Here is a 23,055-nt window from a genome sequence, read left to right as displayed (position 1 = left end):
AGGTTTGAAATGACATGAGGGCAAGTAAATTTAAATTTTGGGGTGAACTGTCACTTTAAATATGGCAATACTAAAGAAGATGAAGTAGCACCTTGAGTTCATACTGCACTTTTATAATTCTGCAGTTTTCAATGGTGACAGTCAGGTCACGTGGAAGGTTCATGTCCACTATGAATTTTGTCTTTTCTCCAGATGGGATGTGATCTTTAGTTTCCTTGACTATATCCTTAAATTTTATTTTAGTTCTCCCTTCAGCCTTGAACGTCTGTTTCTGCTTGAGGCTGTACTTTAGCTTGACGTTACGAGATGAAGAGTTGTCAACATCAACAGAAACTCGGATTGCTTCACCTGCAGCAATTACAAGGAATTACAAGGAATTAGAGACAACATTTCTAAATAATGGGGGAAAAAAAAGACAAAATGACTATAGCCAGGTTTTCCATTCAAGTTGCAAATTTAATTTAAGTAAAACCTATTTGCAGATAAAGCAGTGTTTCCATTCAGTGTGTTCAGGAGAACAAAGCAGTCACATTCAGAGAAACTGGAGTCAAATATCAATAGAAATGCAAATCAATTAAACTTCTTGTCAGCCTTTCACATCAGTATTTCAGAATGACTATTTTTAGAGATTTAAGAGACTGTTATTGCTCTACTGTTGTCTGAATTATTTAGTCCCATGACTTTTTTTTTGATGCAGATCAAGGAATTTATTCAGTAAATTTGTTTCTATCATACTTTATGCCCATATCTTCTTATCTAATAAAAAAGGACCCACCTCAAGAGACTGTATATGTTTTTATGCAAATTTGGGAATTTTATTTACATGTTGCTGTTTACATCCAGGATTTATATGCAATATCTCAAAATGTGCATAAAAATATGTTGATGGCAGCTTTGTTGATAGGCAGCTTTGACTGAGGTGTTTGAGAGCTACACAGGTGATCACCTTGCATATAGCCAGTTTTGTCTGTTGTTACTGTCATTGACATTTTTCCTGAGCCAAAAAGTTTCATCTTCTTGTCTTGTGTGCCAGATGATGGTTGCTGTATAACAAAATATTGAAATGAGTGAACTAAAATTTAGGTCGCAAAGCAAAAAAATCTAGGTCACAAGCAAATGGTTTAAATCACAATTCTGATGACAGTATAACCAGTTACATAATCTCTCTATTTATCAATAGATGAGTGCCAAAGAGTCAAACATGGTATTATACTTCATACCAGTAAATGATCATTGGTTCCATCATTCCTGGGTAAAAAGGTTAATTCTGTACATGTAGTAGATGATGACTTCCAAGGTCTCTTTAGCTGTACTGTTATGACGTATTTAACCGAGCCATAATATCCTTTAAAAGATGGAGGCATATTTCTGAAATTAAGGTAAAATAAAAAATCTTTAGGTTCTCACAAATGACTGACAAGCATTATAGTGCATAATATGGTCATTTATACAACAGTTCTTTCTGGTTCTCGCATCTGATATTCTCCCAGTATCAGCACTATAGTACCATTGTTAAATCGTTGGTATCACTCTGCTTGCGGCAACTGTCGTGGCGGTCAAGCAAATCCACCATATTCTTTTTATAAATACTACTGTTGTTATGCCACGAAACATAGTTTTTTAGGCGAGAATTTAGTTATGTACTAAATTATGCTCATGTACTCGCAGGGAACAGCTTCATCTCGACCAGTCCTTCGGGAATTTGCCGCTGGCTCTTAGATAGTGGTTAAATGAGATATAATTAATTTGGGGTATTTCAAATAGGCAATCTTTGATCTTATTAATCTATTACTTGTTCCAGAGTAGTGTTGTCAAAAGTACCGGTACTTCGGTACTGAAATTTTGAAAATGTGACGATCAGCATTTCTGTAGTACCGGGAGTACCGAGTATCCGGGTATATTCGGTACCCACTGATAGGGCTGTGCCAGTATGTTACATGAATATGACAGGAGTGAAGCACAAAGTTTTGTTTACAGAAGAAATCGTCTCAGGTTACGTATGTAACCATAGTTCCCTGAGAAAGGGAACGAGACGCTGCGTCCGATAGGATCGCTTTGGGAACGCCCTCAGCGTGATAGCGTCTGATGCACGTCTGTCAACTAGTCCAATGGCGAGAGTGAACGTCACGGGCGGATGACGTCACGACCAGGAATGGATAAATACACATCCGGCGAGACCGGCTTCAGCTCAAACTGCCGAAGCAAAACGATCACAGGGATGCAGGGAGTATGGCAACGTGATGCAGCGTCTCGTTCCCTTTCTCAGGGAACTATGGTTACATACGTAACCTGAGACGTTCCCTTTCGAGGGAACTCGCGCTGCGTCCGATAGGATCGCTTTGGGAACGATATACCAAAACGCCATAATCACAAATACCTGTCTGTGTGAAACTGTGGCACACTTAGGACAGTAACACAGATGATCCTGGAGCTGCGTCCAGGTCAAGGTCATAGTACCTCACAAAAGTGAGAGGCGAGGACCAACCGGCCGCATCGCAAATTTCTTTGAGGGAAACCCCCGAAATTAAGGCCTTGGAGGCCGCCATACTCCTAGTTGAATGCGCTCTGACAGCTAAAGGACACTGCTGGCCAGAGACTTCATAAGCGAGCGAAATAGCCTCAACTATCCACTTGCTTACAGTGTGTTTAGAGGCAGGACGACCCCTGTTATGTGGTCCAAAGCACACAAATAACTGGTCTGCTTTCCTCCACAGGGCAGCTCTGTGGACATATGTGTCCAGTGCTCGCACTGGACACAGCAGATTCAGTTTCTCCTGGTCTGGGGTAACAAACGGAGGAGGACAAAAAGCTTGCAGCACAATAGGCCTTGGAACATTAGTCAAAACCTTAGGGATATACCCAGGTTTGGGGTAGAGGAAGGCTTTGACCATCCCCGGCGCAAACTCAAGACAAGTTGGGGACACTGAAAGGGCCTGAAGGTCTCCTACTCTCTTAAGGGACGATATAGCAAGAAAGAAGACAGTCTTAAGTGTCAGGAACTTATCTGAGACTGACTCAAGTGGCTCAAATGGAGCTGTAGATAGGCCTTCCAACACAATGGCCAAATCCCAAGCAGGGACCCTCGTGCGCATCGCAGGCCTCAGCCTCTGGGTGCCACGGAGGAAACGAATAACCAACGGGTTCTTCCCGACAGTAGTACCATCCACATGGGCATGGTAAGCAGATATAGTTGAAACATATACTTTAAGTGTAGATGGGGTTAACCCAGATGAGAAGCGGCACTGTAGGAACTCAAGTACTGAACCTATCGGGCAGTAGACTGGATCCAACTGCCGTTCTTGGCACCAGGAAGTGAAAAGTTTCCACTTCAAAGCGTATAGTTTCCTCGTGGAAGGAGCTCTGGATTGAAGAATGGTCTCTACAACCTCAGTTGAGAGACCAGCCTCTATGAGTTTGGCCCCCTCAGAGGCCAAACCCACAGATTCCACATTTCTGGACGGGGATGGAGAATTGTGCCCCCCGCCTGAGACAGGAGATCCCTCCTGATCGGAATCTTCCAAGGTGAGCCATCGAGAAGAGCTATCAGGTCCGAAAACCATATGCGGCTCGGCCAGTGAGGTGCTACTAACAGTAGACTTATCCCTTCCCGGCGAATCTTCTCCAGAACTTCTGGGAGCAGAACAACTGGGGGAAATGCATACAGACGCAGCCTCGGCCACGCCTGTACCATAGCATCCAGTCCCAGAGGAGCTGGATGTGTGCGGGAGAACCAAAGTGGACAGTGCGTCGTATCCTGAGACGCAAACAGATCCACTTCCGCTTGGCCATAAATCTCCCATATGAGCTTCACCACCTCCGGGTGAAGTCTCCATTCCCCTGACCTCAGCCCCTGCCTCGACAGGATGTCTGCTCCAATATTCTGAGTCCCTGGAATGTAGATAGCTCTCAAGGAGAGCATCTTCCCCAGAGACCACAGGAGGATCTGTTGCGCCAGTTTGTATAATGGGCGCGACCGCAGACCCCCCTGTCGATTTATATACGAGACCACCGATGTGTTGTCCGTCTTGACCAGCACATGATGGCCCCTCAGGTCTGGAAGGAAGAACTTCAACGCATTGAAGACCGCCATCATCTCCAGGCAATTTATGTGCCATGAGAGCTGATGAGTCTTCCACAGACCCTGAGCTGAGCGGCCTTCCATTACCGCTCCCCAGCCTGTGAGAGAAGCGTCCGTCGTCAGAGTGACACGGCGACATCGAGCTCCTAACACAGGGCCCTGGGACAGGAACCAATTTTTCTTCCATATGATCAAGGCGTGGAGACAGCGCCGCGTAATCTTGATCATACGAAGTGGGTTGCCCCTCGGGGAGAACCCTTTGGTCCTGAGCCACCACTGTAAGGGTCTCATGTACAGCAGGCCAAAAGGTATCACGTTGGACGCTGCTGCCATCAGACCCAGCAGTCTCTGAAACTGCTTTACAGTGCGTGACTGGCCTAGCTTCAATTCTTTCATGGCTGATAGAATGGCAGTGATGCGAACTGGAGAGAGACATGCTCGCATTATCACTGAATCCCACACCACACCAAGAAAAGTGGTCCTCTGTCGTGGAGTAAGCACGCTTTTCTTTGCATTCAGTCTCAACCCCAATTTCTGAATATGCGCGAGAACGACATCTCGATGCCGAACCGCCATCTCCTCTGACTGTGCTAAAATCAACCAGTCGTCGATATAATTCAGGATGCGTATGCCCTGCAGCCTGAGCGGGGCCAGTGCTGCATCTACGCATTTCGTGAATGTGCGGGGTGAGAGAGCTAGGCCGAACGGAAGAACCCGAAATTGGTACGCCTCGCCCCCGAAAGCGAACCTCAGGAACTTCCTGTGCTGTGGAAGGATGGAGATATGGAAGTATGCGTCCTTGAGATCTATTGTGACAAACCAATCCTCGGATTTGATTTGAGTCACGATTTGACTTATCGTCAGCATCTTGAATTTTAGCTTTCGTACTGCTCGATTCAGATGTCTTAGATCTAAAATAGGGCGCAACCCCCCATCCTTTTTTGGAACCAGGAAATACCGGCTGTAAAATCCCGACTCCCTGTCGGCAACCGGAACCCTCTCTATAGCCTCCTTTGCTAATAGGGTTCTTATTTCTTGCTCCAACACCAGAGCCTGCTGAGGAAGCACTGACGTATGCAGCACTCCTTTGAACAGAGGTGGATGGCACCAAAACTGGATTTTGTAACCTTTGTCTACAATCTGCAGGACCCAACGTGAGATATTTTGAAGAGATTTCCACTCTACCAGAAAATCTACTAAGGGAACCAGCCTCTCGAGGCTGGCCTCTGGTGTTTTGTTCACAGCACATTTTTGATGTAAATTTATCCTCCTCAGAGGATGTGACGCAGCGTTGTGTTGTTGTGAACACTGCGTCACTAATTCGGTGGGAACCGCTGCGCCCCGAATCACCAAAGGTGGCGGGGTTGGCAGAACGGCCTCCTGAGGGCCACGAGGTGGAACGGGCACCGTATACTGAGGTGTGTACCGCCCCACCCCGTGCGGGGCTGCCCTCAGAAGCCTGACACCCCTGGCGTCAGGACTTCTTCTGCCCAGCCTTCTTCGCCTGAAGCAAAACCCTCAGGTCTGTCTTCGGCTTAGAAGGCTTGGGCTGAGAGTGCCGTCCCGGCCCTACCGTGTCTTTGAGGTGGAGCACGAGAAGCGACACTCTCTTTCTGCTGCGCTCGGTATGAGGAGCTATACGGCTGGGGCTGCTCACAGCCCAGCAGCCCCAGAGGATGGATGGCGGCGTGGTAAATATTTCTTGAACGCCTCCGCTTGCTTTTTAGCTTCCTGGAACCTGTCGACGACTAATGTAACCGCGTCGCCGAACAGGCCAGAAGGCACAAGTGGGGCGTCGAGGAGAAAGGCCCTGTCTTTATCTTTTAATTCAGACAGATTGAGCCACAGGTGCCTCTCTGTCGCCACCAAGGCTGCCATAGACCGCCCAACAGCTCTGGCGGTCTCCTTGGTGGCCCTAAGAGACAGATCTGTGGCTCGACGCAGTTCTCGAACTGCGTCTGGGCCAATCCCCTCCCCGCCATCCAGATCCTTCAGCAGGTCTGCCTGGTATGCTTGCAGAACAGCCATAGTGTGCAAGCACGCACCAGCCTGACCTGCTGCCGTATACGCTTTTCCCACTAACCCTGATGTAGCTTTAAGTGGTTTTGTGGGAAGCGTGGGGGCCTTCAGGGACAACGCTGAACCCGGGGACAGATAGCTCGCAAGCGTCTGTTCAACCCGGGGCATCGTCCCATAACCATATTCTTTCAGCCCTCTTATGTTAGAATAGTGCTTGACATGAGGGCTGAACAAGCGTGATGAATATGGTTTCTTCCATGATCTCGTTAGCTCATCATGCAGATCATGGAAGAATGGCAGACCCCGTGGTGGAAGTGCTTTATTTGATGACAAAAAGCGCTCGTCCAGTTTGCTTTTCGGACGAGCGCCCTGATTCTCGGCTGGCCAATCAATGCTTAGCTTAGACACAGCGCGAGAAAGCACATCCACCAGCTCCTCATACTCAGGGGAAAGTGATGGCGAGTCATCTTCCCCCATATCGACGCTCAGCACATCCAATTCCTCAGAACTAGAGTGCTGACGCGACGAGCCCTCTCCCTGGGCGGAAGAAGCCGCGGGGCGGGCTTCCGACACCAGCGAGGGGGCGAGGGATCTGCCAGGTGAAGGCTGAGAAAGAGCACTCATGCCCGTCTCAAGCCCCGCTGACAGATCCATCTGCGAACCCCACGACATCTTTCTCCGCGCCGCCTCGGCAGACGCGGGCCCAGAGCCGTGGGGAACGCTTGCCTGCGCACTTTCCTCGAAAAGTGCGAGGCGGGAGCGGAGCGTCCTTAAAGGAAGCTTTTCACAATGCTCGCATTCAGCCCCCTCGAAGGCTGAAAGAGCATGCTCCGCTCCCAAACACATCACGCACAAATCGTGTGTATCCCCACCCGTCAGGAAACGAGGGCAGGGAGGAGTACACGGTTTAAATGCCTGTGTGTTCGCCATAACTGTATATATTGAGCTGCACTATATCGGGACAGACAACAATAAATAGACAAAGACAGTTTCACATAGAGCGCTTAGCTGAGGCAAAAAAGCTGAAGCCGGTCTCGCCGGATGTGTATTTATCCATTCCTGGTCGTGACGTCATCCGCCCGTGACGTTCACTCTCGCCATTGGACTAGTTGACAGACGTGCATCAGACGCTATCACGCTGAGGGCGTTCCCAAAGCGATCCTATCGGACGCAGCGCGAGTTCCCTCGAAAGGGAAAGGCTAATAGGTTAGCAATTGAATGTGACATTGCAGCCATGGAAACATTTTGGTTCATGCCGAGAGAGGTACATGAGTCCAAAAATTTAGGGTCGGCTTTGTATTCTTTCGAATCGCGATCTGGTCACCCGATTATCAGAGAATTTAACAATATTCCATTAGTTATTCCACTGAACATGGAATCTGTTTCTTTTCCCAAATCTTCACTCACGCAGGTGATCATAAACGTTTCTTCCTTTCGTTCGTTTTTAATTAGGCCTGTTATATTCGCATTCTTTACTGTGGTAAAGTAGAAAAAACACTGTAGGACAGAAACGTACTCGGTTACTAACGTAACCTCGGTTCCCTGAGATACGGAACGAGTACTGCGTATGGGGAAGGTCTCCTTTTTCCCCGTTACTGAAGCCTTTTTCAATAACGCAGTGTAACTGCATCGTCATTGGTTCACTCATGGAAAGTTGTTGAACCAATGACGGCGCGGCATAGCTGCGCGGCCTATGGCGACAAAGCGCGCGAAGAAGCCGCCAAAAAAGGCGGGGCTTACGGCTATATAAGCAGGCATTTCGCCATAGGATTTCAGGTCATACGACTGAAGCGACGACACTGAGGCCGCAGCCTCGTGGCACGGCATGTAACGCAGTACTCGTTCCGTATCTCAGGGAACCGAGGTTACGTTAGTAACCGAGTACGTTCCCTTTCGATACTTCACTCGTACTGCGTATGGGGAACGAATTCAACCGCGCCGTGCCACGGCAGGGAACGACTGAACTTGTCTTGGACACCGTGAGGGAACCAGTGGACAAGTGAGAGGGCCGGAGCCGTCGAACCCATGTGTTACACTTGCAAGAGGGGAGCTAACTCCCGGGGTGGCATGAGGCGGAGCTCGATAGAGGCCGCCGTATCATACCGAGAGGACCCGAGCTTGTAAGGTCGGGATATCCAAGTTATAAAATCTGACAAAAGTGGACGGTGAGGACCAGCCGGCCGCCTCACAGATGTCTTTAATAGGAACTCCACTGGACCATGCCCAAGAGGAAGCCATTCCTCTAGTGGAGTGGGCTCTAACTCCTATGGGGCAGTTGAGGCCCATAGAGGAGTAGCAAAGAGCAATAGCGTCGACTATCCAACGCGAAAGACGTTGCTTTGAGACCGAAGACCCTTTGGTGCGCCCGCCAAAGCAGATAAAGAGCTGATCGGATTGCCGGAAAGGCTGTGATCGCTCAACATAGGTCCTCAATGCCCTGACAGGGCAGAGTAATTCCAGCTCTCGCTCGTCCGACGACGGAGGAAGCGCTGAGAGGGAAATGACCTGTGCTCTGAATGGAGTCGAGAGCACCTTCGGAACGTAGCCATGCCTAGGTTTCAGAACGACTTTGGAGTCGTTGGGCCCGAACTCAAGGCATGCAGGGCTCACAGAGAGGGCCTGCAAGTCGCCGACTCGTTTGACCGATGCTAGTGCAAGCAGCAGAGCGGTTTTGAGTGTCAGGGGCCTGAGGTCAGCTGAACACAGTGGCTCAAAGGGGGGCCCTTTGAGAGCTCTGAGGACCAAAGAGAGGTCCCAGGTGGGAACAGTGAGAGGACGAGGTGGATTCAATCGCCTAGAACCTCTCAAGAAACTCGCCACAAGGCTGTTTCGTCCCACTGACTGGCCAGCGATAGGAGCGTGAAACGCTGCGATGGCTGCTACGTAAACCTTGAGCTTTGAAGGGGTGCGACCCATATCTAAACGCTCCTGGAGGAATGACAGTATCGGTGATATGCCACACTCCACAGGGTCTATGCTGCGTGCAGAGCACCAGTCAACAAAGACCGACCATTTCTGGGCGTAGAGGCGTCTCGTGGACGGGGCTCTCGCCTGAGAGATGGTATCTAGCACGTCCCCTGGGAGGTTTGGAGGCTCCCATCGAGGGACCAGAGGTGCAGAGCCCAGAGTTCTGGCTGGGGATGCCAGATCGTCCTGTTCGCCTGAGACAGGAGGTCCTGTCTCAGGGGGATCGGCCACGGGGCTTCCGTGGAAAGCCTGAACAGTTCTGAGGACCAGATTTGGCTCCTCCAGAGCGGGGTCACTAGGAGGGCTCTGTGCTTGTCTTCCCTGACTCGTCTGATAACCTGAGGGATCAGAGCGATCGGGGGAAAAGCGTAAAGGAGGGTGCAGGGCCAGTCGTGGGCCAGAGCATCTTCCTCCTTCGAGAAATAAATTGGGCAGTGAGAGTTGTGTTCTGAGGCGAAGAGGTCTATCTCTGCCCTCCCGAAGAACTCCCAGATCGTGAGAACCGTCTGCGGGTGGAGCATCCACTCGTCTGAGGGGACGTTGCTCCGAGATAGCATATCTGCTCCCAAGTTTGTTCTCCCGGGTATGTGAGTCGCTTTGAGCGACTGTAACCTCGGAAATGCCCACTCCAGAAGACGTTTCGCCAGTGCGCATAAGCGGCTGGACGAAAGGCCGCCCTGGTGATTTATATATGACACCACTGTCATGCTGTCCGACTGGACTAGGACGTGGCGTCCCGTCAGGTATGCCTGAAACGCCTGAAGGGCTCGGAACACTGCCAACATCTCGAGGCAGTTGATATGCAGATGGCTTTCTTCGCGAGACCACGAGCCGAAGGCCGGTCTGCCCTCGCAAAGAGCGCCCCAACCCATGTTGGACGCATCTGTCGAGAGCACTGTCCTTCTGGACACCGCCTGTAGGGGTACTACAAGACTGAACCATACAGGGTTCGTCCAGGGTTTCAGAGCTGTCAAACAGGCCTGATTGACCCTGAGACGCAGGCGGCCGTGCCGCCAGACGTGAGGAGGGACCCGAAACTTCAACCAGTATTGCAGAGGCCGCATCCGGAGAAGGCCGAGCTGCAGAACCGGGAAGGCGGAAGCCATCAGCCCTAGCATCCTCTGGAAGAACTTCAGAGGGAGGTAGGCTCTGTTTCTGATTGAAGCCGCGAGCTGCTGAATGGCCAGGGCGCGCTCTGGCGAGACTACCGCCGTCATACGGACTGAGTCGAAAACTGCACCCAGGAACGTGATGTGTTGGCTGGGAAGCAGCGAGCTCTTGGCAAAATTGACCCTGAGTCCTAGACACTCCAAGTGGCTGAGGAGCACGGATCTGTGGAGTTCTAGCTCGGCTCTCGACTGGGCCAGAATGAGCCAGTCGTCGAGATAATTCAGAACACGGATTCCCATCTGTCTCAGTGGGGAAAGCGCCGCGTTCATGCACTTGGTAAAAGTGCGAGGAGCTAGGGACAGCCCGAAGGGAAGGACTGTATATTGGTAAGCCACTCCCTCGAATGCGAATCTCAAGAATCGTCTGTGACGAGGGGCTATCTGGATGTGAAAGTAAGCATCTTTCAGGTCCAGCGAGCAGAACCAGTCCCCGGGGCAAATCTGCGCGAGGATCTGTTTCAGCGTTAACATCTTGAACTTCCGTCTCATGAGGGAGAGGTTCAAGACTCTGAGATCTAAGATGGGTCTGAGACCGCCATCTTTCTTGGGAACCAGGAAATAATGACTGTAGAACCCCGATACGCTCTCTGAGGGGGAGACTATTTCTATAGCTCCTTTCTTCAGTAGAGTCATGACTTCGGCTCGGAGGACATGAGCGTCATCCGTGTTTACTGAAGTCTGAAACACCCCGTTGAAGCGCGGGGGCCTTCGGGCGAACTGAAGCGAGTAGCCCCGACTTATGGTTCCCAGGACCCAACTTGACACCCCGGGAATGGCTTGCCAGGCCTCGGCCCGCGTGACAAGGGGTTGTATGGCATCGGATGACGGACCGCTGGTCGGGGGCCCGTACACCGGAAAGAGTGGAAGAGGAAGTTTGCTCATTTTTTGAGGAGGTAAAAAATTTATAGTGTTCGCCATGAGAACGGCGTTTTGCATGGGCGCAACATTTTTGGGCCCAGTTAGCGCAACACTGAACATATCTCCCACGCCCGGAACTAAACGGGGCGGAGGGGAGACTGAACGAAGGAGCTTTTGGGGTGGTCTTCCTTCCTGGCAGATCAGGAAGACTTAGGAGGCATCGGGTCCAGCGAAATCTTAGGCCGGGGTCCCTGACGTCTCGGGAAGGAGGAGCGCTTTGCGGGGCGTGAGCGCTGGCGCTGTTCCTTGGGAGGTGCTGCCTGAGAGGTGGAGGGGGCAGTCTTGCTCTGCTGAGCCGGCGCAGGCCTGGGGCGGCTGGAAGCAGAAGCAGAGCTGGAGCGCTTGGGCAGGAAGTGTCGCATTGCTTGGGACGACTTCTGTGCTGCGGTGAAGCGTTCCGTGAAGCCCTCTACCGCTGGCCCAAAGAGACCGGAGGGAGAGACCGGGGCGTCCAAGAAGGCCGTCTTGTCCAGGTCCTTTATCTCGGTCAGGTTGAGCCACAAATGGCGCTCGAGCACGACCAGGCTGGCCATGGATCGTCCAATGGCCTGGGCTGTGGCCTTTGTGGCACGCAGGGCTAAGTCAGTGGCGCTGCGGAGATCACGAAAGGCAGGTGCATCAATGCCGGACTCGTCCAGAGAGCGGAGGAGCTTCGCTTGGAACACCTGGAAGATCGCCATGGTGTGCAGCGCTAAGGCAGCCTGGCCTGCGGACGCATAGGCTCTGCCAGCCAGGGCAGAGATGGTCCTGCAGGGCTTGGATGGAAGGGCCCTCTTCGTCTTCCAACCCACAGCCGCGGGGGGACAGAGGTGAGCTGCCACTGCTTCATCCAGGGGCGGTAGGTGCTCATAGCCCTTCTCTTCAGAGCCGTCCACAGTGGTGAGAGCTGAATGGTGCGTAGTGCGTAGGCGGGCAGAATAGGGAGCGCGCCACGACTTCGTCAGCTCGTCGTGCACCTCTGGGAAAAACGGGGCGGAGCGTTGGCGAGGGGCCTGGCGACGGCCCGGCAGGAACCACTCATCAAGCCTGCTCCGCGATGGCTCTTCTGGCGGGGCCCATTCGAGGTCCAGTTCCTCCACTGCCTTTGAGAGGACGCGGAAAAGCTCGGCGTCCATGCCCGGCTTGCAGTCAATGGGCTCCAGCGAGGGTAGGTGGGCGGGGTCCTCCGAGTCACCGGCCCATCCCTCTGTTTCAGAGGCCGCGAGAGACATGGAGTCGTCGAGCGGCTCTTCATCCGATCCGCCAAATGAGACGAGGTCGCTCGCATCTGCAGAGGGACGCAGCTCAGGGCGTGAGAACAAGACGGGGGATTGCTCTCTAGTGGGAGAGGGCGAGGCACGCGGGGGCTGAGCCGGCGTGAGCTCGCACAACTCCGGGCGCTGATCCACTCTACCCCGCTGTCTCTTCCTAGCCGGCTCGCGGGAGGAAGAAAACGGGAGGGCGCGAGCGGCGGGACCACTTTCAGAGAAGAAAGCAATCCGCGAGCGCAGAGAGGCTAGACTCATGCTCTCGCAGTGAGAGCATGAGGTCCCAGTGAGCGCAGCCTCTGCGTGGGACTTGCCCAGGCAGCCGACGCACTCACCGTGCCCGTCATCGTCATGCAGAGGGACTCTGCATGTGCCACAAGAGTGGCGCGGCATTTGCAGCAACGCCGCCGCCGTGAAAACGGCGTTTGAGGGGCTCTTTTAGAGCGGCGAGGGCCGCTGAAAGCTCTTTTAGAGCGGCAAGAGCTGCGAGAAAAAGCTCTTTTAGAGCGGCGAAAAACCGCGGGAAAAAGCTCTAATAGTCGCGCCGGATAGCGGCAGGAGACGCGCTGAGAGGCGGCCGGAAGCGGGAAGCGGGCGGCTCGAGAGCGGCGCTCGAGGCGGCAGTCTGCGAGGGCGCCGGCGCTGTCTTCGTCCGGCGAGCTCAGCTCAGTCTGCTGCGAGAGCCTGTTCGACGGCGGCGAGAGCTTCAGCTCGGAGATCAGCAAAGAATGCGTCGTCGTCGCTGAAGGAGAGAGAACTGAAATCCTATGGCGAAATGCCTGCTTATATAGCCGTAAGCCCCGCCTTTTTTGGCGGGCTTCTTCGCGCGCTTTGTCGCCATAGGCCGCGCAGCTATGCTGCGCCGTCATTGGTTCAACAACTTTCCATGAGTGAACCAATGACGATGCAGTTACACTGCGTTATTGAAAAAGGCTTCAGTAACGGGGAAAAAGGAGACCTTCCCCATACGCAGTACGAGTGAAGTATCGAAAGGGAACCTTTTTGCTTGCACGTCATTTTCTATTTAACACAGTTTGTGCTTGTTATTAAACTTGATAAGGTGCGTCAAGTTTATTTGTATAGCGCGTTTCTGGTGATTTTTAGTTTTGCTTTCTCTAGCAGCGCAAAATCAAACATAGCCTGAATGTCTGAAGATAAAACTAGCTCTTCAGACCTTTTACAACAAGTGTCAGTTGCTTGTAACATTGGGAGATAACATAAAGATATTATTAAAGAGATATGGTCTCTTTCCTGCACGTGTCCCACATCCCTCTCAAAGCACAGAGCGGCAGGCTATATGATGCATCTTTGTGTGGAAATAAAAAAAGAATGTATTTTAGAATAATATTTAACTTTCTTATTTTTTAGGTTACCATTATTTACTGATATTTATTTCATAGTTTTACAGGCTGTAGTGTCGTTTCACTGAAGGAATAGCTAAAATAAACACGCACGTCTGTTTCAAAATGGATGTTTGAGCATTTGTTTATTTATTTTTTTATATTTCAAAATTTATTTCATTGAGGTATATATACACACACAAACATACACACACATGCTCCAAATATTTATATGTATGATTACCATCATATTTAATATGTTTTTAAAAATAGGCTAGTTAAATAAAATAGTAAAACAGTTCCAACAGGTTCCCTTTCATGGGAACTCGAGCTGCGTCGAGATGCAGTGGGAATGCCTCTGCATGATTGCGTGGTGAAACACATGTGTAAACTGTCCAATAGCGTGACGGAACGTCATAGGCGGGTGACGTCACAGACCAGGAAACTATAAAGCATACCCAGAACAAAAAACGCTCTGTGTATCTGTCTCCGTCATATTTATTGTTGTCTGTCCATACAATATATATATATATATATATATGATCATGGCAAGCAAACAACAGTTCAGACCGTGTGTTTCTCCCTGCCCTCGTTACATCACGGGTGGGGATACACACGAGCTCTGCATTGTTTGTTTGGGAGCGGATCATGAGGGGGCTGCTTGTGAGCATTGCGACAAGTTTAATGTTAGAACTCTCTGCTCCCGCCGGGCACTCTTCAAGCAGGGCGCCTCGGCTCACGTTCCTTGTGGTTCGGGTCCTGCTTCTGCTGAGGCAAAGCAGTGGCTCAGATCATGGGGTTCGCAGATGGATCTGGCAGAGGGGCTAGAGACGGGCGCCGCCCTTTCTCTGCCCTCACCTGCCAGGTCCAGTGCCTTTTCCCAGGTGGAAGCACGCTCTGCGGTTTCTTCCCCCCGGGGTGAGGCACCAGTACTTCACATGTCTAGCTCTGAGGAGGTGGATATTGTGAGTATCGATCCTAAGGACTTGCCACCTCACACACCTGCATATGAGGAGCTTATGGAGGTTGCCAAATTGAATATCGACTGGCCAGCCGAGAAACAGGAGGAGAAATCTAAGGGTTTGCTGGATGAAAGTTTTCTACCATCCAGATCACAGCCTCCACGTCGGGGATTGCCATTATTTCCTGACCTCCACACTGAGGTGTCGAGGTCGTGGAATAAACCAGCTTCGTATCATGTTTTCAGCCCTCATGCTTCCAAATATACTAACATCCTGGGGCTGAAACACTATGGCTATGCGGCAATGCCCAGGGTTGAAGAGACGCTCGCGAGCTATCTCTCCCCTGAGGCTGCATTGTCGCTTAAATCCCCGACATTGCCCACCAAGCCTCTAAAGACTTTAGCGTTGGTGGGCAAAGCGTACTCTGCATCAGGTCAAGCAGCGGCAGGTTTGCACAACATGGCTATCATGCAAGCATACCAGGCTGACCTGCTTAAAGAGATTGATGAGGGTGGGGAAGTAACTGCTGACGCACTTCGAGAACTGCGTCGAGCCACAGATCTGTCTCTCAGGGCCACTAAGAGGCACTTATGGCTCAGTCTTTCTGGGATTAAGGAGAAATATAAGAGCTTCCTTTTAAATGACCCGCTTTTTTTCCTTCTGGCCTGTTCAGTGACGCTGTCACAACTGTTGTCGACAGGTTTCAGGAGGTGAAGAAGCAAGTGGCGGTGTTCCAGAAAATTCTTCCCCGCCGATCTCACGTCTCTGAAGCTGCTGGGTGGGAGCAGCTTCAGCCGAGTACCAGCTCCTCTCACAGAGCTCAACAAAAGCTCAGCGTCGCCACTCGGGCTCCGCCACAAAAGCAAGGTGGTTTTGGGTCTGGGTGGCGATCGCTGCCGAAGGCTCCGGAGAAAAAGGCAGATCTGAGGACTGTCATTATCTCCAGGAAGTCTTCGGCGAAGAAGTCCTGACGCCAGTGGTGTCAGGCCTCTGAGGGTGGTCCCCTCCGGAAAGAAACGGAGTTCACCTCTTTACACGGTGCCCGCTTCTCTTCTGCGCCATCAGGGGGCTGTTCTGCCAACCCTGCCACCGTGCATGCTTCAGGGCACAGAGCCCTCCGGCGATCCTCCGAGGAGGGTCGTGGAGCGGTCAGTTCAGTCGCTTCCTGCCGGTTCGCCGTTTCAGGGCACTGGTCTGATCGCACAACCAACACCAGAGGCCAGTCTCGAGAGACTGGTTCCCTTAGTAGATTTTCTGGTGGAATGGAAATGTCTGCCCAACATATCTCAATGGGTGCTGCATATTATAGAAAGGGGTTACAGTATACAGTTCAGGCTCCGGCCACCCAGGTTCAACGGGGTTTTGTCTACTGTAGTAAACCCAGAGCAGTCTCTGGTTATGGAACAAGAAGTTCTGACTCTCTTAAAAAAAGGGGCTATAGAACAGGTGTCCCCACCCAACAAGCTGTCAGGGTTTTACAGCCAATACCTCATTGTTCCAATAAGGATGGAGGATTGCGTCCCATCTTAGATCTGCGTGTTCTGAATCGCACAGTGCAGAAATTGAAGGTCAAGATGCTTACACTCAAACAGATTGTGTCACAAATCCAGTCCGAGGATTGGTTTGTGACGATCGATCTCAAGGACGCGTACTTCCATGTATCTATCCATCCTCAACGCAGGAAGTTCCTGAGGTTTGCTTTCAGGGGCGAAGCATACCAATATCGGGTTCTTCCGTTCAGCCTAGGTTTATCTCCCTGCACCTTCACGAAGTGCATGGATGCAGTGCTGGCTCCTCTGAGACTCCAGGGCATTCGCGTACTAAATTATATCGACGATTGGTTGATTCTAGCTCAATCAGAGAGCATGGCGGTTTAACATTGAGATGTTGTTCTCACCCATATGAGAAGGTTGGGGTTCAGGCTCAACGCCAAAAAGAGTGTGCTCGTTCCATCTCAGACGACCACTTTTCTAGGCGTGGTGTGGGACTCGAAGAACATGCGGGCTCAGCTTTCACCTGCCCATATTGCTTCAGTTCTCTCAGCTGTGAATGCGGTAAAACTAGGCCAGTCACTCACTGTAAAACAGTTTCAGAGACTGTTAGGTCTCATGGCAGCAGAGTCCAGCGTGATACCTTTTGGCCAACTGTACATGAGACCTTTACAGTGGTGGCTCAGGACCAAGGGGTTCTCCCCGAGGGGAAATCCTTTTCACATGATCAAGGTCTTTTATCAACCATCAGGGGGGTCTGAGGTCACGTCACCTATGCAAGCTGGCCCATCAGATCCTCCTGTGGGCCCAGGGGAAGCTTCTCTCTCTGAGGGCAGCTTACATTCCTGGGTCTCAGAATCAGGGAGCAGACGTCCTGTCGAGGCAGTTGGCCGAGACCCGGGGAGAGGAGATTCCACCCCGAGGTGGTGGAGCTTCATTGGGAAAATTTCAGTCGTGCAGAAGTAGACCTGTTTGCATCTCGGGAAATGACTCACTGTCAGTTATGGTTCTCCCTCACTCATCCAGCTCTGCTGGGGCTGGATGCTATGGTACAGACGTGGCCGAGGCGGTGTCTGTACGCATTTCCCCCAATTGCTCTGCTCCCAGGAGTTCTGGAGAGGGTTCGCTGGGATTGGGTTCGGCTGTTGCTGATAGCCCCATTCTGGCCGACCAGAATATGGTTCTCAGATCTGGTGTCCCTTCTAGACGGTCCCCCTATGGAGATTCCAGTCAGACAAAACCTCCTGTCACAGGCAGGAGGTACGATATTGCACCCTCACCCCGAGTTGTGGAAGCTGTGGGCATGGCCCCTGAGGGGGCTCAGCTCATAGATTTTGGTCTCTCCACTGAGGTGGTGGAGACCATTCTCCAATCCAGAGCTCCTTCCACAAGGAGATTGTACGCCATTAAGTGGAGGCTATTTTCTTCTTAGTGTGAAGAACAACATTTAGACCCAGCTGTTTGCACTGTGGGTCCTATTCTTGAGTTCTTGCAAGAACACTTCTCCACTGGATTATCCCCTTCAACTCTAAAAGTGTATGTTGCAGCTATTTCTGCTTATCATCTACCCATTGATGTTACATCTGTTGGGAGGAATCCGTTGGTTACACGATTTCTTCGTGGCACGTTGAGGCTGAGGCCTGCTCAGCGCATGAGAACACTGGCTTGGGACCTAGCCATTGTACTAGAGGGTCTGACCCTGGCTCCCTTTGAACCCTTGGAAGAGGTTCCTGAAAAGTTCCTCACTCTAAAAACCATCTTTCTTCTGGCCAATTGTGTCTCTTAAGAGAATTGGAGACTTACAGGCCCTTTCGGTTGCTCCATCATGTCTGGAATTTGCTCCAGGCATGGTTAAAGCCTTTCTTCACCCAAGACCGGGTTACGTGCCCAAGGTTCCTACTAATATTGCAGGTCCTACTATGCTGCAGGCTTTTTGCCCTCTACTTTTATCTACCGTAAGACTGATCAACTGTTCGTCTGTTTCGGGTCACCCAGGAGAGGGTGTCCTGCATCTAAGCAGAGAATGAGCAAGTGGGTGGTCGAGGCCATCTCACTTGCTTATGAGTCCTCCGGACAGCCTTCTGTCATTCAACTAGGAGTATCACTGCTTCTAAAGCTTTGATGTCTGGGATCTCCCTGCAGGACATTTGCAATGCAGCAGGGTGGTCCTCACCTCACACCGTCGTCACGGTCCTATAACCTGGATCTTGGCTCCACTCCAGGGTCTTCTGTTCTCTTGCCTTGATACACTCAGGCATTTGAGATTATGGCGTAGTGGGTAAGGTGTTCCCACCGCGTCTCGACGCAGCTCAAGTTCCCATGAAAGGAAACGTCTCTGGTTACGTCTGTAACCCTGGTTCCCTGAATAGGGAACGAGACGCTGCATCGCCCTGCCATACTCCTGGCATGCCTGAGAGCGCCTTGCTTCATCCAATCAGAAGCTAGTGTTCTTTGTTCTAGGTATGCTTTATTGTTTCCTGGTCTGTGATGTCACCCGCCTATGATGTTCCATCACGCTATTGGACAGTTTACACATGTGCTTCACGACGCAATCACGCAGAGGCGTTCCCACCACGTCTCGACGCAGCGCGTTGTTCCCTATTCAGGGAACCAGGGTTACAGACGTAACCCACAACGTTTTCCTGTGGTACCGAAATTGGTACTGAGAACTGTAAAATTTTACTGGTATTGGTACCTGTCACGATCACTGTCTGTTCCTGTCAGTTCCTGGACTCCACTTCCCATAATCCTCCCTTCCAATCACATGCACCAATCACCAATTGCCACACACACCTGCAGATCATTACCTGGACTATTTAAGACACACACACACACACATCCTTTGCGAAGTCTTGATTTGCCCCGGTGATCACTTCTGAGCGTTTTCTTGTGGATTGTATTTCTGTTGCCATTGGACTGTTTATTGGACTGTGTTTGTTTGCCGCCTGCCCTGATCCTTGCCTGTTATTTGGACTGTGTTTGTTTGCCGCCTGCCCTGACCATTGCCTGTGACTTTACTCTGCTTGTCTGCCGCCTGCCTCGACCATTGCCTGTCCCTGTTTGTGTCTCTGCCTTTGCCCCTGTCTGCTTTGGTGTTTATCGTAATAAAGCTGCAAATGGATCCTCACGCATTCGACCCATCATTACAGAAGACTTCGCCATCAAACGATCCAGCAGCTTCTACGAGCGCTTCCAGCCTTAGCATGGACCCAGCAATACGTCTCGTCCGCCTTCGGCAAGGTAATTGTACACTCGAGGACCACATTCAGAAGTTTTTAGACATTGCCTATTTCTCTGACCTGCCTGACTGTGCCCTCATTGACTTCTTTGGCTATGGATTAAACGAACCATTGAAGGACTACTTACTTATTAATGGTCCCCGAGGGTCGTTCGTGGAATTTCTGGACTTTGCCCTGCTTACTGTTGGTTCACTTTTTACTGTGGGTGTCGCGGAGGAACGCGACACCTCGTCCCCCCATGTAATGGCTGCCTCTAAAGAGAGCCTGCACAAAATGGCGGCCACAACATCATCACATCATGTCTCCGCTGATCTTCCAGAGCCAAGTCAAGTCTCCGTTGATCCTCTAGAATTACATCACGTCTCTGGATCTGTTTGGGAGCGGAGTGGGTTGCGTTCCAGTGTGGCTGATCCAGCGCTGACTTCAGTACGAGCGGCTGGCATTCCTAAGCCTCCGCCGGCCGCTTCACACTCAAGCTCGCCGGTTGCCGCTTCACACTCAAGCTCGCCGGTTGCCGCTTCACACTCAAGCTCGCCGGTTGCCGCTTCACACTCAAGCTCGCCGGTTGCCACGCACTCAAGCTCGCCGGTTGCCACGCACTCTCTGGATGCTATGGACAAGATGGCCGCTTTGCCAGTGCCCACGGGCAAGATGGCCGCCCCGCCAGTGTCTGGGAACATAGGGGTCGTTCCAGCCAGTGAGTCCACTCCAGAACCAGCTCCAGTCCGCGAGTCCGCTCCAACCCGTGAGCCCGCTGCAGCGCCCTCAGAGGAGGTAGGCATAGAGCCACCGCCTCAACCATGTAAACGGAGGAGGAGGAGGAAGAAGGCTTCCTCCATCCCTCAAGGCCCGGAGGCCTTCCCAGAGCCCTCTGTAGGCCCGGAGGCCGTCCCAGAGCCCGTTGTAAGCCCGGAGGCCATCCCAGAGCAGTCCGCTGCCGTCCCAGAGCAGCCCGCTCTTCCTGATACGGCCACGGAGGCCGTCGCCGAGCTCCTCGCCCTGCCGGCGCCACCCGAGCTCCTCGCCCTGCCGGCGCCACCCGAGCTCCTTACCCACGAAACCGCCACGGCCTCCGTTGAATTCCCCAAGAACTTTTTTGGGGGGGGCCATATACCTGAGGGTGGGGAGCTTGTGGGTGGGGACCCTGCACGGCCGCGATCATCAGCGGCCTCTGAATTGCTTGAGCTTGCGGGTGGGGACCTTACACGCCCACGGTCTTCAACCGCCTGTGAACTGCTGTGGCCGGCTACGGACCCTGACCTGCCGTGGGCGCCCAAGCTACCTGACCTACCGTGGCCGCCTAAGCCACCTGACCTGCCGTGGGTGCCCAAGCCACCTGACCCGCCGTGGTTGCCCAAGCCACCTGACCCGCCGTGGTTGCCCAAGGCACCTGACCCGCCGTGGCTGCCCGTGGCACCTGACCCGCCGTGGCTGCCCGTGGCACCTGACCCGCCGTGGCTGCCCGTGGCACCTGACCCCCCGTGGCTGCCCGAGTTCCTGGACCTGCATTGGAGACCCCGTTCCCGTCTGCCAACAGGTCTCCAATGTACCCCCCCCCCCCCCCCCCCCCCCCCCATCTGTGCCATTTACGCTGCGAGGACGCGCCTTCCGGAAGGGGGGCGTTATGTCACGATCACTGTCTGTTCCTGTCAGTTCCTGGACTCCACTTCCCATAATCCTCCCTTCCAATCACATGCACCAATCACCAATTGCCACACACACCTGCAGATCATTACCTGGACTATTTAAGACACACACACACACACACCCTTTGCGAAGTCTTGATTTGCCCCGGTGATCACTTCTGAGCGTTTTCTTGTGGATTGTATTTCTGTTGCCATTGGACTGTTTATTGGACTGTGTTTGTTTGCCGCCTGCCCTGATCCTTGCCTGTTATTTGGACTGTGTTTGTTTGCCGCCTGCCCTGACCATTGCCTGTGACTTTACTCTGCTTGTCTGCCGCCTGCCTCGACCATTGCCTGTCCCTGTTTGTGTCTCTGCCTTTGCCCCTGTCTGCTTTGGTGTTTATCGTAATAAAGCTGCAAATGGATCCTCACGCATTCGACCCATCATTACAGTATCGACTACTGGAATTTTGGTACCGTGACAACACTATTCCACAGCAAAATGATTTGGGTTAAGGGGTAAAGTAAGTTTCATAACTATATATTTAAGCTATATTTAACTTCATTCCTGTACTAGAGCACTACTTTTGTATGTTTGACTGAACTGTTGCTTGTATTTTTTATTTATTTGATTGTGTTTATCGTTTGCTTGTGTTTATGTCTTTTATAATGGCTATTGTTGTTAATTTAAATATTGTTCAATAAATATTATTTTATATAAATAATATGCCATATTTGGTATTGAAAAAGGGTCCATCAATAGTATCAGTGAAAATTACATTATTATGCTATTAGATGGGGGCAAAGACTCTTGAACGGGTCAGAACAAGGAAGTTGTTTTAGCACTGTGAGAAATCCTCTTAATTTTTAAAAGATATCACTTTCCTCAGCGGACATTCAAACAGATTTTTTTTATAATGGATATAATATTATGGACATCGACCTGAAGAATGAATGCCATATCAGATGCAGGTAATACAGAAAATAAGAAAATAATTATTTGATCCCCTGCTGATGTTGTAAGTTACAAAGAAGCAAAGTGTCTATAATTTTTATGGTAGGTTTATTTTAACTGATAGAGACAAAATATCTACCAAAAAATCCAGAAAAAAACACATTATATAAAGGTTATATTTTGATTAGCATTAGATCAAGTGAAATAAGTGTTTGATCCCCTACCAACCAGCAAGAATTCTGCCTCCGACAGATTGGTTATGCGCCCATGTGGAACACAGATTAGTCCTGTCACTTTAAGAAAGAACTCCTGATGTCAGCTTGTTATTTGTATAAAAGACCCATCCACAGAATCTGTATCTTCCATTCCAACCTCTCCACCACCATGGGCAAGACCAAAGAGCTGTTGAAGGACGTCAGGGACAAGATTGTAGACCTGCACAAGGCTGGAATGGGCTACAAGACCATGAGCAAGAAGCTTGGTGAGAAGGACACAACTGTTTGTGTGATTATTCGGAAATGGAAGACATGCAATATAACCATCAATCACCCTTGGTCTGGAGCTCCATGCAAGATCTCGCCTCATGGGGTAAGGATGATCATGAGAAAGGTAAGGGATCAGCCCAGAACTACACGGGGGGAGCTTATTAACAGTCACCAAGCAAACCATTGGTAACACTACGCCGCAATGGATTGAAATCCTGCAGTGCCCTCAAGGTCCCCCTGCTCAAGAAGGCACATGTATAGGCCATCTGAAGTTTGCCAGTGAACATCTAAATGATTCAGAGAAGGCTTGGGAGAAAGTGCTGTGGTCAGATGAGACCAAAATTGAGCTCTTTGGCATCAACTCAACTCGCCGTGTTTGGAGGGAGAGAAATGCTGACTGTGACTCCAAGAACACTATCCCTACAGTCAAGCATGGAGGTGAAAACATTATGCTTTGAGGCTGTTTCTCTGCTAAAGGTACAGGACGACTTCACCACACTGAAGGGCCAATGGACGGGGCATGTACCGTAAAATCATGAACGAGAACCTCCTTCCCTCAGC

The 23,055-nt window shown here is 51.2% G+C and overlaps 1 pseudogene; it reads right to left on the bottom strand.

Annotated features, from left to right (window-relative positions):
* Window positions 1-23,055, bottom strand: part of LOC127513580 (arrestin domain-containing protein 3-like) — a 28,906-nt pseudogene that overhangs the window by 2,935 nt on the left and 2,916 nt on the right.

Source organism: Ctenopharyngodon idella, chromosome 5, assembly GCF_019924925.1.
Source record: "Ctenopharyngodon idella isolate HZGC_01 chromosome 5, HZGC01, whole genome shotgun sequence".
Classification (NCBI taxonomy): Eukaryota; Metazoa; Chordata; class Actinopteri; order Cypriniformes; family Xenocyprididae; genus Ctenopharyngodon; species Ctenopharyngodon idella.
This window is presented reverse-complemented; position numbering and strand designations above follow the sequence as displayed.